At 35.0% G+C, this 12,579-nt stretch overlaps 1 protein-coding gene across 4 annotated transcripts in view; it reads right to left on the bottom strand.

Moving 5' to 3' along the window:
• LOC150096510 (uncharacterized) overlaps positions 1 to 6,002 on the bottom strand; it is an 88,528-nt gene extending 82,526 nt beyond the window's left edge. For 2 of the 4 annotated variants that reach the window (XR_016549791.1, XM_090407977.1), the window contains exons 1-2: positions 5,837 to 6,002; positions 3,669 to 3,791 (exon numbers count right to left, since the gene is read on the bottom strand). The gene's annotated coding sequence lies outside the window, so the exon portion shown is untranslated. Of the gene's footprint in view, positions 1 to 3,668; positions 3,792 to 5,546; positions 5,624 to 5,836 lie in introns of those variants that run through there. The other 2 variants (XM_090407979.1, XM_090407978.1) reach the window with 2 other exon arrangements.
• Positions 6,003 to 12,579: the final 6,577 nt, after the last annotated feature.

Here is a 12,579-nt window from a genome sequence, read left to right as displayed (position 1 = left end):
CAACATTATCAGATCTTATATTTCTATCGTCTAAGGCACTTTGAACCGTATCAATCCACCTATATCATCATCTTCCTCTGGGTCGTTTTGCTGCAAACCTGGCAGAGAACACTTGTTTTGCTAATCTTTCTTTGCCCATTCTGTTTAAGTGACCATACCACCTGAGATTAGCTCTGCTAATGCATTCCTGGATGCTGACAATGTCAAGTTCTTTCCTAATATCCCCGTTTTTAATATGATATTGCCATTGATGCCATCTGTAGTCTCATATCTGTGGTCTCGTCTTTGGTCAAGTGTTTTACTTCTGACCCAGCTCTTAGATCCATAAGTTAAAACTGGTTTGAACACTGTCTTGTATACAGCTAATTTGTTCTGACTAATTTCTCTCTTATTCCATATGAATTTACTCAATTGACTTCCCACCATACCAGCTTTGCTGATTCTGTTGTCTATTTCTATATTTCATTTACCATCTTCACTAAAAATCGTGTCTAAGTAGCTGAAATGTTTTACTTGTTCCACAGGTTCTCCATTCACAACACAGTTGACATTTTCAATGATTCTGCCTATTTTCATTGTCTTTGTCTTTTTAATGCTGACCTTCATACCATATCTATTACAACAATTATTCAATTTAGTCAGGGAATCTTGCAAACTTGTAGCGGATTTATTTAGAAGTATAACATGTCTGCATAAAGCAAAGAGCTGACATTAACATCTCCAATTCTGATATCATGTTTAATACCACTTTCCTTCATAATGTGATCCATATAGATAATGAATAACAGAGGGCATAATGTACATCCTTGTCTCACACCAGATTTAACATTAAACCATCTCCCTGTACTTCCTTCAATTCTAACTGCTGACTTACAACTCAAATGCAGTCTAAGTATTGCTTGATATAATGCCCCTTCGACACCATATAACTGTAGCGTATTGAATAGCTTTTCTCTTGGCACCTTGTCATATGCCTTTTACAAATCGACAAAACTTAAATACAGATCTTTGTTATATTCCCATGATTTCTCGACTATTTGTCGTAAAGTAAAGATCTGATCCTGACAGCCTCTATTTGGCCTGAATCCAGCTTGAATTCAGGCCAATTCTTAAGCTTCTTCAACAACCTCGAGAATATCTGTATCACCTTGTTGATATTTATTTTCTATGTTCTTGCCGAAGTCCTCCCATGACTTTTGTTTAGCTAGTTTTACACACTGTTTAGGCTGTCTTACATTTGTCTCTGTATTCTCTAAGAGCACAAGCTGACTTATTTGCCAGGAACTTTTGATATGATTTCTTCTTTTCCTTCACTGCCTCTTTAACTTCCTGTGTCCACCATGGAGTTCTAATTTTTCTATCCTTGCAGACAACTTCACCACATGCCTCTCTAGCTGAATCAATCAGGAATTTCTTCAAGGTTTGCCACTGAATCTCCACTGTTTGGTGCTTGTTCTTTCATTTTTTCTTCAATAATCTTTGTGTATTTTAGTCTACAGTTCACATCTCGGTGCTGCTCAACTTTTATTCGCTTTAAAACTTTCTTACATGTTATTCTTTTCAATATGAAATTCAATTTTTTCTTGCTCAAGACTAAATAGTGATCACTTCCAATTTCAAATCCTCTGTACACTCTGGTGTCCTGAACTAGGGAGAAAACATCACTATCAACAATAACATAGTCAATAAGACTTTTCTTATTCCTTGTCTCTTCTCTCCATGTGAATTTGTGCACATTTTTATGTTGGAACATGGTGTTAGTAATAACCAGTCGATGTCCTGAGCAGAAATCCAACAGATATTTGCCATTATTATTAGGTTTGCTCTTTTCTCCAAATTTTACCAAAATATTTCTGTATGTCTCACAATCATTTCCTACTCTGCTATTTAGATCTCCAACAAGGACCAACTGTTCCTTTTTCATTGTGTCAGTTGCTTTTTATAAAGCCTCAAAAAATTCCTCCACTTCTTCCTTAGTAGAACCTTCTGTGGGACCATAGGCACAAATAAGTCTCATTGTCCAGTTCTCCATTCTCATATTTGCCGACATCGCTCTACTTGAGACTGACTGCCATTCAAGAAGATTAGCCTCATATTTTGTATTGAATACTATGGCTACTCCTTCTTTTTCTTGATTGTCATTGCCTGAATATAACATTTTGTACTTATTGCTCAGAAAGATCTCACCAGTTTTTGTCTTTTTTTGTTTCAGTCACCTCTATTATGTCGATCTGGTACTTATCTAATTCCTCAGCTAGCTCCATTTCTTTGCCATTCAGGCTTCTTATGTTGACAGTACCGATCTTTAACTCTGGTGATGTTGAGTTGGGGTGTGCTTTCAGATTTGTTGCAGTAGCTGACTTTTCGCTGTTTGCCTTGGTTCCCTGGCAAAAACAACGGGGGCGTTGTTTAACTGGGCGACGCCACAGCCGCCATGAAATTTTGTCGTGTTGTACCATCATTTTTTTTATTTTGGTTTAACCAATAAGAATACAATTTGGTCGGCTAAATCCCAAATTGCCAGCCCATCCTCGTTCGTTCAGTATCCAGTTAGATACCCAACATGGTGCACCACAAGAAGGTGAGGATTGGACATTAGGTCAGAAGCCCTGGTCAGTTCTCCGCATTCCTTTAAAGGCTATGTGGAGGTCTCCTCTCAGTTATACAGCTCTGACCCTTAAGCACCCCTTAAGTGTTATTTTATCCTATTCAAATTTTAGTGAAGATATGAGTACAATAATCCAGATAATGAGGTCTGATCAGGGCTTTATACAATGAAATCACCAGTCTAGTATCTATAATAGTCAACATCCAAAGTATTGCTGCAATCAAAGTTCAGAATTTTTGGGCCTATTAAACAACCTCACTACATGCTTCCTGGTTGAATCAATCAATTTATCAATGCTTTCTGCAGAGGCTGCCACTGAGATTCAATGGTTTGGTTCTTGTTATGAAACTCATTTTTTTGATAACTGTATTTGAGTTTACAGTTCATCTCTGAAAGCTCCTGAATTGATTCTTTTTAAAACATTCTTGCATATGTCTTTTCAATATGACATTCACTTTTATCCTCTTACCATGTGAATGGTGATCATTTCATATTTCAAATCCCTTGTACACTCTTGTATTTTGAACCAGTGTGAAGATATTGCCAGTACAATAAGACATTTCTTCTCTCCATGTGAATTTATAAACTTCTTTATGTTGGGCATGATATAACTAATAATTATCCAACATCCTAAACAGAAATAAAATAACCAAAGTGTACAAATTTTTGGCTCTTGTCAGCTGATTTGCACAACGAAAATATAATAAATCACATATGGTTAAGAGATGCCCAGATAAGAAAGCCAAACAGGTAATTCAATGAATGATTAATAATCATTCATGCATTAGCATTTGTAAATTAATTAAAATTGATTAAAGTCTAATACACATGCTAATTATTTTAAATTATAAAGGGCTTTAATAGAAAAAATGAAAAGATAAGTTGAATTTCTCCATTGCACACGAAAAAGTACGTTGACAAAATGCCTATGCTGTTCAAGCAATTTTGGAGACTACATACTTAGGAATCAAAAATATAAACAATAAGTATTTGTGGTTTTCAGTTTTTTTGTTTGTAAATAAGAATGCTACTACTGCAAAAGATATGAGAAGACACTCACCAACTACCTCAATCATCAATTTCTGCATCAACGTCATTCTTATAAATGTATGCATTTATTTATAAACAGATTCAGCTTCATCAAGGAAAGGTAGTGAGAAACATTAGATACCAAAACATCCAGCTAAATAGTTTTGGAAAAAAAATAAAAAAATAATAATAAACTTTTTTTAATGCACAAAAAAGTTTAAATTTCCCAATTTAATAAGTAACAAAGGCAGTGGCAAGAACTATTCTAAAAGAAAATAATACACCGCTTTTGCTACATTAATTTTCAAATATGAAATGAGAAATCACAAAAAAAAGTGACTTGAAAATTGATTTAGTTCTCAGTATCTCAATGGGTCTAGCTCCAAGTGATGAGACATCAATAAAAGTGCATTCATTTAGTTACTGGCTCTTGCCATAATGCATAACATTATACACTAAAGAAGAATGTTTGCATTAAGGGATATTATGTGGACAAATTATGTGAAGTCATATGTTTTGATGTTCAAGTATCCTAGTTGTGAAGATATATCATGCACACACAAAACAAATTTTTGTTTGCTTATACAAGACTGAAGGAATAAAACAAAAATATAATTTCTTGTCCCATATAATTTATTGTAGATGATGCATGCAATATTTGGGCCTAAATATTGCATAAATAATAACATGATGTGTGCATACTACACATCATGTTATTATTTTGTTATAGATACCTCCAAGGAGACCAAGGACTCATCTTTGGCTGATTTGTATTATGGGAAAAAAAAAAAAAAGATCCTTACGCCACTCCATATGTCTCTAACTCATCTTCAGGTGAAATGCCTTTAAAAAAGTTCCTTTGTATCTTAGACAAGATTTGGACAAAAGCATTTTCAGCCAAATGCTAAGGTACTGCTGTTCTTTCATCTGCATTACAGAGGTCAAATATACAACTGTTTAGCTCATGCAAAGCAATTATACCTATGGGATATGCATTTGTGTATTATGTTTGTGAACTGTTTTTCTCTGGGTTAGTTTGCATGTTTTGAATGAAAAACCAAAACTTCTTGTTGAAGCAAACTGAATAAACATAAAGGCCTTTCAAATGCAACTGTTATTCTTCTTCTTATACAACAAGAATCTAACAGTTCTTTCAAATCAAATCTTTAGCACCAAGTTCAACACTTTATTTTGTCTAACAGGAAGAGAACTGTGAAAAGTAAATATTTTCAGATAATAATTGCTGATAGTTTTCTGGCTTTCCTTTGAACAAATCAAACAATCATTCTAATTTGGCTCCTCATATTTATGCCAGTGGTATTCTTTATAACTGATACTAAACATAATTTAAAAAAAAATACTTTTTAATTTGTATAAGTCATACATGCTGCTCCTTGCGTTTCCAAAGGTAAGCTGGGTGTACACAAAGGAATAATCCACTATTGTTTTTAATACTAATTCCACACACTCGGTTGCAAAACCTGGTACCACGATTAATGAGAAAGAAGGAATTACAGTTCATTGTGCGTTTTAAAACAATGAAAAGAGCTAACAGAATACAAAGCTAATTAGAACATGGAGCTACCCTCTTATCTCCACTGGAAATAGGGTAGCTTCAGTATCTAATAACTTTGCTATTTTTTGTCTATTATCAGGAGCGAATTGAAATCAAGTTTCAGAAAATCTTTAGAAAGAGGCAAATATAATAAATAATATATGAACGCATTGTGAAATATACATTAGTACAGGCCTTTCAAGGCAGCAACTATTTTGCTTATTTAGTCATTTGATTAAGAATGCGACATTAATTGACCATACTAATATTCATGCAAAAAGGAGCAGGTTATATTCTTCTCATACGTTTTTAATCACATTGAAAAGTAAAATTGCTTAATCTATAATGCCTTACAAAATTTAAACTCCACTGTTTTCCTTCACATTGGACTGAGTAGTAGTGCACCTAAATCTTGCCGAAATCATTTTTCTAAATTAAAATATTTATCACAAAACATTCCTCATTATCAATATTTATATTTATATGACAAGAAAACGCACGAATACTAATAACAAGCAGTTTAAGACTACCGCGATGAAGTGGACAATCACAGTTGGCAGGTTAAAAATAAAAATAATAATTCATAATTATTATAAAAATATTATTTTTACAATAATAAAATTAAAAAGGAATTTAGTGATTACTCTTAGTGTGTGTCCGCGCGGTTAGCCTAGTGGCTGTGTGCCTCGCAACCATATGCGTGGGGAAGGAGTGATCTAAGTTCGATTCCCGTCGGAAACGTGAGGAGCTCAAGGATCCATAGCCAAGTTGGCCTTGGGCGCGGGTAGTAGGGTTTCCCCCCAGTTTAGCTGGGGCTTTTTTCATCCGGTAAGCAGGCAAACCGACCCCGTGAATACATAGACTAGTCATGAATACCTCCAATAGGGATGCAGCAGAGGAGTGGCGTGCTGGCTGCATTATTTCGCCATGACTCCTCATTAGGAGGAGACCCAACCCGTCTGAAGCAGATGAAAGGGAGAGATAGACGGATGTTGTATGCGCATATGCTCGTGTGTGTGTATATACATGTAATACGTTTTCATATTGCACGGAATTAGTCCGAGGGATCCAAGATTTTCAATACCTATCAGCAAGTTTCAAGTATCGACAATTAATTTAATTAGTAAAATATTGTTAAACTTAATAAAAAAAAATATACAGTATGTCGGATTTTTTAATTAGGTATGGTAGTAGAATTTTTTAACATTATTTTAGTAGTTTTGTTTTCTTTTTATTTTAAGCGGGTTTTTTTAGAGGCAGTTATTAAAAACGGACACCTTCATGGACTCAGTTAAGTAATTTCATCGCAGGAGACCCAAACTATCCACACAATATCAATGATACCTCTTCTTGAACTCATTGACAGACGAAGCGCTCACAACTGAGTCAGGCAACGCATTCCATTCATTGACCACTCTCCAAGAGAAAAGTCTAGTTCTCACATCCTTGTTTAACCACAATCCTACTTCATTTTCAGGGATAACCACTTGTTCTTTCACCACTATCAAACTGCTGAAATATTTCGCCTTCATCAATCTTATAAAAACTTTTTAGTATCTTACATGTGCCTGTGTTGTTCGGTGGAAGTGGTGTTTGTACTCCTCAGTCGATTGCAGATATATTTAAGTTTAAGTCTACTTGCCGACTAAAGGAACTTTTATTAAGGCTTTTTTTTTTTTTTTTTCCCGACGGTTAACGAGTTAGTCGATCTGGCACGGGCAACCGGGTTTATTATTATTATTACTATTTATTACTAAATTTATCCGTAAATTTTTACTAGAAAAAGGTTTAAAATATATAAAAGCCAGCTTGGTAGATCTTGTCCAAGAACTATTTGATAAACAGAATAAAGAAATAACAAAAAAAAAAAAAAAAAAAAATAGCGAATATGAAGAGTTTGTTAAATTTAATAATTCAAAAGTCGAAGTCTTACAAACAGTAAAAGACATTAAAACCAGCATTAACGCATTAACTGACAAGCAGCACAAATTGATAAAAGACACATCGGAACTTCGTCAAGAATTTAATTCCCTGAAACTACAATACGAAGTTTTAAACCAACAACATAAAGAAGACCTTGTCATAAACGGTCTTCCAGAAACTGAATCCACAGAAAATCTCAGAGACGTAGTTTTAAAGTTAGGCCATGCAATTGACATCCCGCTAGAGCATAGTGATATTCAGACCATAAATCGGTTTCCAAGGAAGAACAAAAAACAAGGCTCGCCACGACCCGCACCAGTCATAGTTCGTCTGACGAGCAAGGCTACAAGAGACAATCTCATAAAAGCCAGCAGACTGAAAAAACCAGTAGTCAAGGATTTAAATGCATCGCAATACAATACGCCAATCTTCCTATCTGAGTATTTAACACCTTTCAATCAGAATCTTTTGAACCAAGCAAGAAAAGAAAAAACAGAAAAAAGTATCAATTTTTATGGATCAAAGACGGCAAAATATTCTTGAGAAAGTCACAGACTTCAAAGTTTATACAAATAAAAAGCTAGGAAGATATAGACAGGTTGCCAGAGTGAAACAAAAGCCTCCAAATTAGTTCAATAAGAAGATCTCAACACAACAAAATTAATGTGAACCATCAGATAGATGTACTGTAATTACACCAGAATACATCAGTAATTGTACTTTCGAATCGCTTGATGCATGGAAACAACACACAGTACAAGCGAGAGGTCTCTCAATCTTGCATATTAACATCAGAAGCATCCGAAAACATTGGTTATTGTTACAGGCTTATCTGAGGAATTACCCTGATATTATTGATATATTGATTCTTACAGAAGTATCCATAACTAATGCCGAAGCGACTGCTTTCCAAATTCCAGGCTTCCAACAACATAGATCATGCTGCCAAACAAAAAGAGGGGGTAGAATATTAATATTTATCAAACAAAAATTAATTACAAAAGAAACGGCCTATCAGTTTGAGCATGCTGAAACCCTTTGCCTCGAAATCACTAATACCACCAATAGACAGCATCCCATAATACTAAATGCTATTTACAGGCCACCAAACCTAAAGATGATAAAATTCTTGCACAAACTCAATTGCTGGCTTTCAAGCCAAGAAATATGCTCAACCGAATACCTAATGATAATTGGCGACATAAACATGAATATTGCAAACGAAAATCAGAACAACATTGTACAATACCTAAACACGCTATCCATGTATAATCTAATACCAACAATAACATCATGTACTAGAGAAGAAATAGTCGGAAATACTATCACTGCCTCCTGTCTAGATCATATAAACGTCCGAGCACCACCAAACAGTTACACTGCATCAGTCATAAAGTGCAAAGTAGCAGACATTACTTCACCGTTCTAAACCTCCACATCAAGACAATATCCATGCAATGTCCCACAGAAGAAAAGCGACAGAAAACAACAATAGACGAAGAAATAGTCAAGCACGAAATAAAAAAAAAAACAGACTGGGAACACCTGGCATCAGATTCAGCAGATATCTTATACAACAACATTAAACTCACACTGAAGGAAATATATAAGAAAGCTACAAAGAAAGTCAGAATTCGTTCAAAAACAACACAAAATCTTGGATAACACGAAACTTAATCCTAGAAATACACAGAAAGGACGCTTTTTGGAAAGAATTAAAACGATATCCAAATAACACAGCTTTAAAAACTGAATATAAGATAACAAGGAATCGCCTTACAACACAAATCAGAAATGCAAAAAGAAGCTACTACAGAGACAAACTAACCTCTGCACAAAACAATATGAAACAAACCTAGCATCTGATCAATGAGATGCTAGATTTTGTTCCCAACACCACCGCCTCCGAAACCATAAAACACAGTTTCATGAAAGACGCAAAACCTATCCAACAACTAGCAAATGACTTTAACCAATACTTTGCAGACTCCATCCAAGAACTGCACAGAATTATTCCCCCAATCACAAAACGAGATCCTCCACTTGGATCACAATCAAAACAGACATTATGGTTCCCAATCATAAAAGCAGCAGAACTTCTCTCTGCAATACATCAAATCACACCAAACAAAGGCCCAGGAATTGATGGTATAAGACCTAAAGATATAAAGCAACATGCAACTAGTTTAAGTCCTATCCAACTAAAATTAATAAATAAAATATTTAAAACGGGACAGATACCAAGTATGCTAAAGACCGCCATAATCACACCCATATACAAACATGGAAAAAGAAATTTAATCAGCAGTTACAGACCCATAGCAACATTACCAATTATCAATCAAATTATGGGGCGGATCATACTGAAGAAACTCACAGCATACACTGAGATCTTTAATATTATCCCCAAAACACAATATGGTTTTCAGAAAAATAAGAGAACAACATCTCTCTTGTAAGACTTTACAGACGTAATTAATACCCCCTTAGACAAAAACAAAATTGTCATGGTAGTCTTTATTGATCTAACTAAAGCATTCGATACACTTACACATCAAACCTTGTTAGAAAAGCTGAGGCATGTTGGAATAGACGGGTCTCTTTACAGGTGGTTTACAAACTACCTTCAAAATAGAAAGCATATCACACGTATCAGGTGAAATTGAAGCAGAGTACAGTAACCTGTGGAGTACCACAGGGAGCTGTACTCTCCCCAACTCTATTCAACATTTGCACGCACGATATTAATCAGCTACCACTCAAAGGTAAGATATTCCAGTACGCAATAATATCCATCCATAATAACCCAAGCATAGCCCAAACAAATATGCAACATGACATAAACGAGATCATAGACTGGCTCACGAAAAACTCCATACACCTAAACTCAGAAAAGACAAAATTAATGATATTCAGAAATCCACTGACTCGACCAGTTGATAACAAATATATAACCATCCAACATCCACTTTGCAACATAAAAATCACACAGAACAGCTAAACCACTACAATCACTCAGGTTGAAACAATACGATACCTTGGAATTTACTTCGATGCAGATATGAACTGGAATAGCCACATACACCATCTACACAACAAACTCCAAACAATAAGTGTCAAACTCTACAGGTTAAAAGACATAGTTCACATACGCCTAAAAACACTAATATACAAAGCACTATGCCAAAATATACTAAGATACACTATAACAACGTATGCTTTCTGTGCACCCTACAAATTAAATAGATTAATGTCGCTACAGTACAAAATGATAAAACTGATCTTTTGGGAACAAAGAGAAAATAACGACCTTACATTGCAATGTCAGAACACAAAATACTGACAGCAAAACATTTATGTCACTATGCAGCTTTGCTAAAACATTATTTCGATGCCAACTACAGGACAGTCAGAAATACAAACCGTATAACAAGACCTCAGACTACTAATTATATCACATATAAATACAATGATCACGACGGAAAGGAAACTTCTACATCCCAGACATGATAAACAAATTACCTTTTGAATACAGAAACCTTACAAACTACAATAGCCTGAAAAGAGCTCTAGGGACATACTACGAACAAGAAGCACGCACCCAAAATACCATACAAACTTAATGAAACACAATATATTCGTTCAGGCTTCCAGTTCAGCGATGCATCAATACATTCCAAGTTATTGTGTGTGCGCGCGCGAGAATTTCTCAATCATAGATTTCGTAGCTTCCCAACACAGCAAAAAAAAAAAAAAAAAAAAAACCCAATAAATAATAATCAACTGGTGTCATCCTCAGATAAGCTTAGATATAAGCTTCGAGGATGAAAGCAGAGACATTAATTCTCATCCAAGATGTATCATATGTAACCAAGTGCATGTAATGTACGTATCACATGCAAACCAAAGTATGTAATGTATGTATTATATGTAAACAAATTTATGTAATGTAAGTATCATAAGTAATGTATCATAATTATATCACATATAAATACAATAATCACTACGGAAAGGCCGCGAAACTTCTACATCCCAGACATTTATGTCACCTGTTATTACATACATTACTACTGTAATGTATGTAATAACTGTAATAAAAGTATGCAATATAGAGTGATTATATCCATTGATATTGTATATATAGAGTGAAAAATTGCAAACAAACATCTGTAATAATCATCATTATGAATATTATAATAATATATGTTGTAGTTTTTATTATTATTATTATATTAAAACAACTTTATGTACGAGAAAGTATTTGTTATGCATAATTGTCTCCATATAATGTGTGTAATTTATCCGAGAAATAATAAAATGTTTAAAAAAATTATATAAATAGATGTCCTCCCTCGATGAGTACTTGACTCATCGAGACTCATCGAGGGAAGACATCTACTCTACTCAATCCATCAACTCCATCCACCAACTACACTGAACCTCTACTATTATCATCTACATCAAAGCCATCTACCGCCACTAGTATTTTTTGTCTGTAAATTGCGTGTGTTTTGAAGGGCCGATTTCTCTGTATGCGGGATGAAAAAGACGAGTTTCTGGGAGAAAAATCCCTGCTACCGCCGTATCAGATCGGATAACGCACCTTCAACTGAAAAATCCCATACAAAGATTACTCCCGTCACGACGAGAATCGAGCTTAGACCTTTTCCAATCGAATCCACTGGAAGAACAACGCAATGTAGCGTCGTTCTTCCCATTGTGCTACGAAGGCGCTTTTTTCCTCTCATCCTCGTGGAACCCCCACACTATTTCAGAGATTAAAAATATTGTGTTAGGTTTAGGAACCACGAGACTGCTGCACTTATTGAGCCGTCTCTCCACTGCGAGCTGCTTCAATTAGTGATAGCCTTGAGTCAGCTATCTCTGATTGACTACCAGTGAAGATTGAACTGCCCACTCAGTCTTCAAGAGTTAGATAGGGCTAAAACAGCTTCGCCTACTTCTTAAACTGGAATAAAAAGCTGTTAGCTGATTTTTAATCTTATTTGTTTCTATCATATCCCCTTTCTCCCCTATGAACTAACTTCTGTCACCCACAAACTATCAATCAATCAATCAATCAATGTAGGGAGATTTTCTTACACCACTCATCAACTTTGTCCCAACTCTTCTATAAAGAATCAAAACGATCAGACCTGAACACAGTAATCCAGATGTGAATATATCAACGCTATATACTAGTAAAATGAATAATAATTTCTTTATCTCTACATGCTAGTGTGTGTTCTTCAATAGACAAGTAATCCTATGAGCTATCTTTGACACCTTAGTAATATGCCCTTTGAACTTCAACTCTCTCTTCCACCAATACCCCGAAGTCCCCAGCCTCATCAATAACCTGGAGTACAGTTTCATCAAAGTGAGATACAGCATGTAATCTTTTAATTCCTAATTCATAACATAACACTTTTTGCACATTTAACAGACATCCATTATCTTTTGC

Source organism: Typopeltis vanoorti, chromosome 18, assembly GCF_054136105.1.
Source record: "Typopeltis vanoorti isolate ZY-2024b chromosome 18, IOZ_Tvanoo_1.0, whole genome shotgun sequence".
NCBI lineage: Eukaryota > Metazoa > Arthropoda > Arachnida > Uropygi > Thelyphonidae > Typopeltis > Typopeltis vanoorti.
The sequence above is the reverse complement of the archived record's forward strand: the minus strand, read 5'-3'. Positions and strand labels throughout refer to the sequence as shown.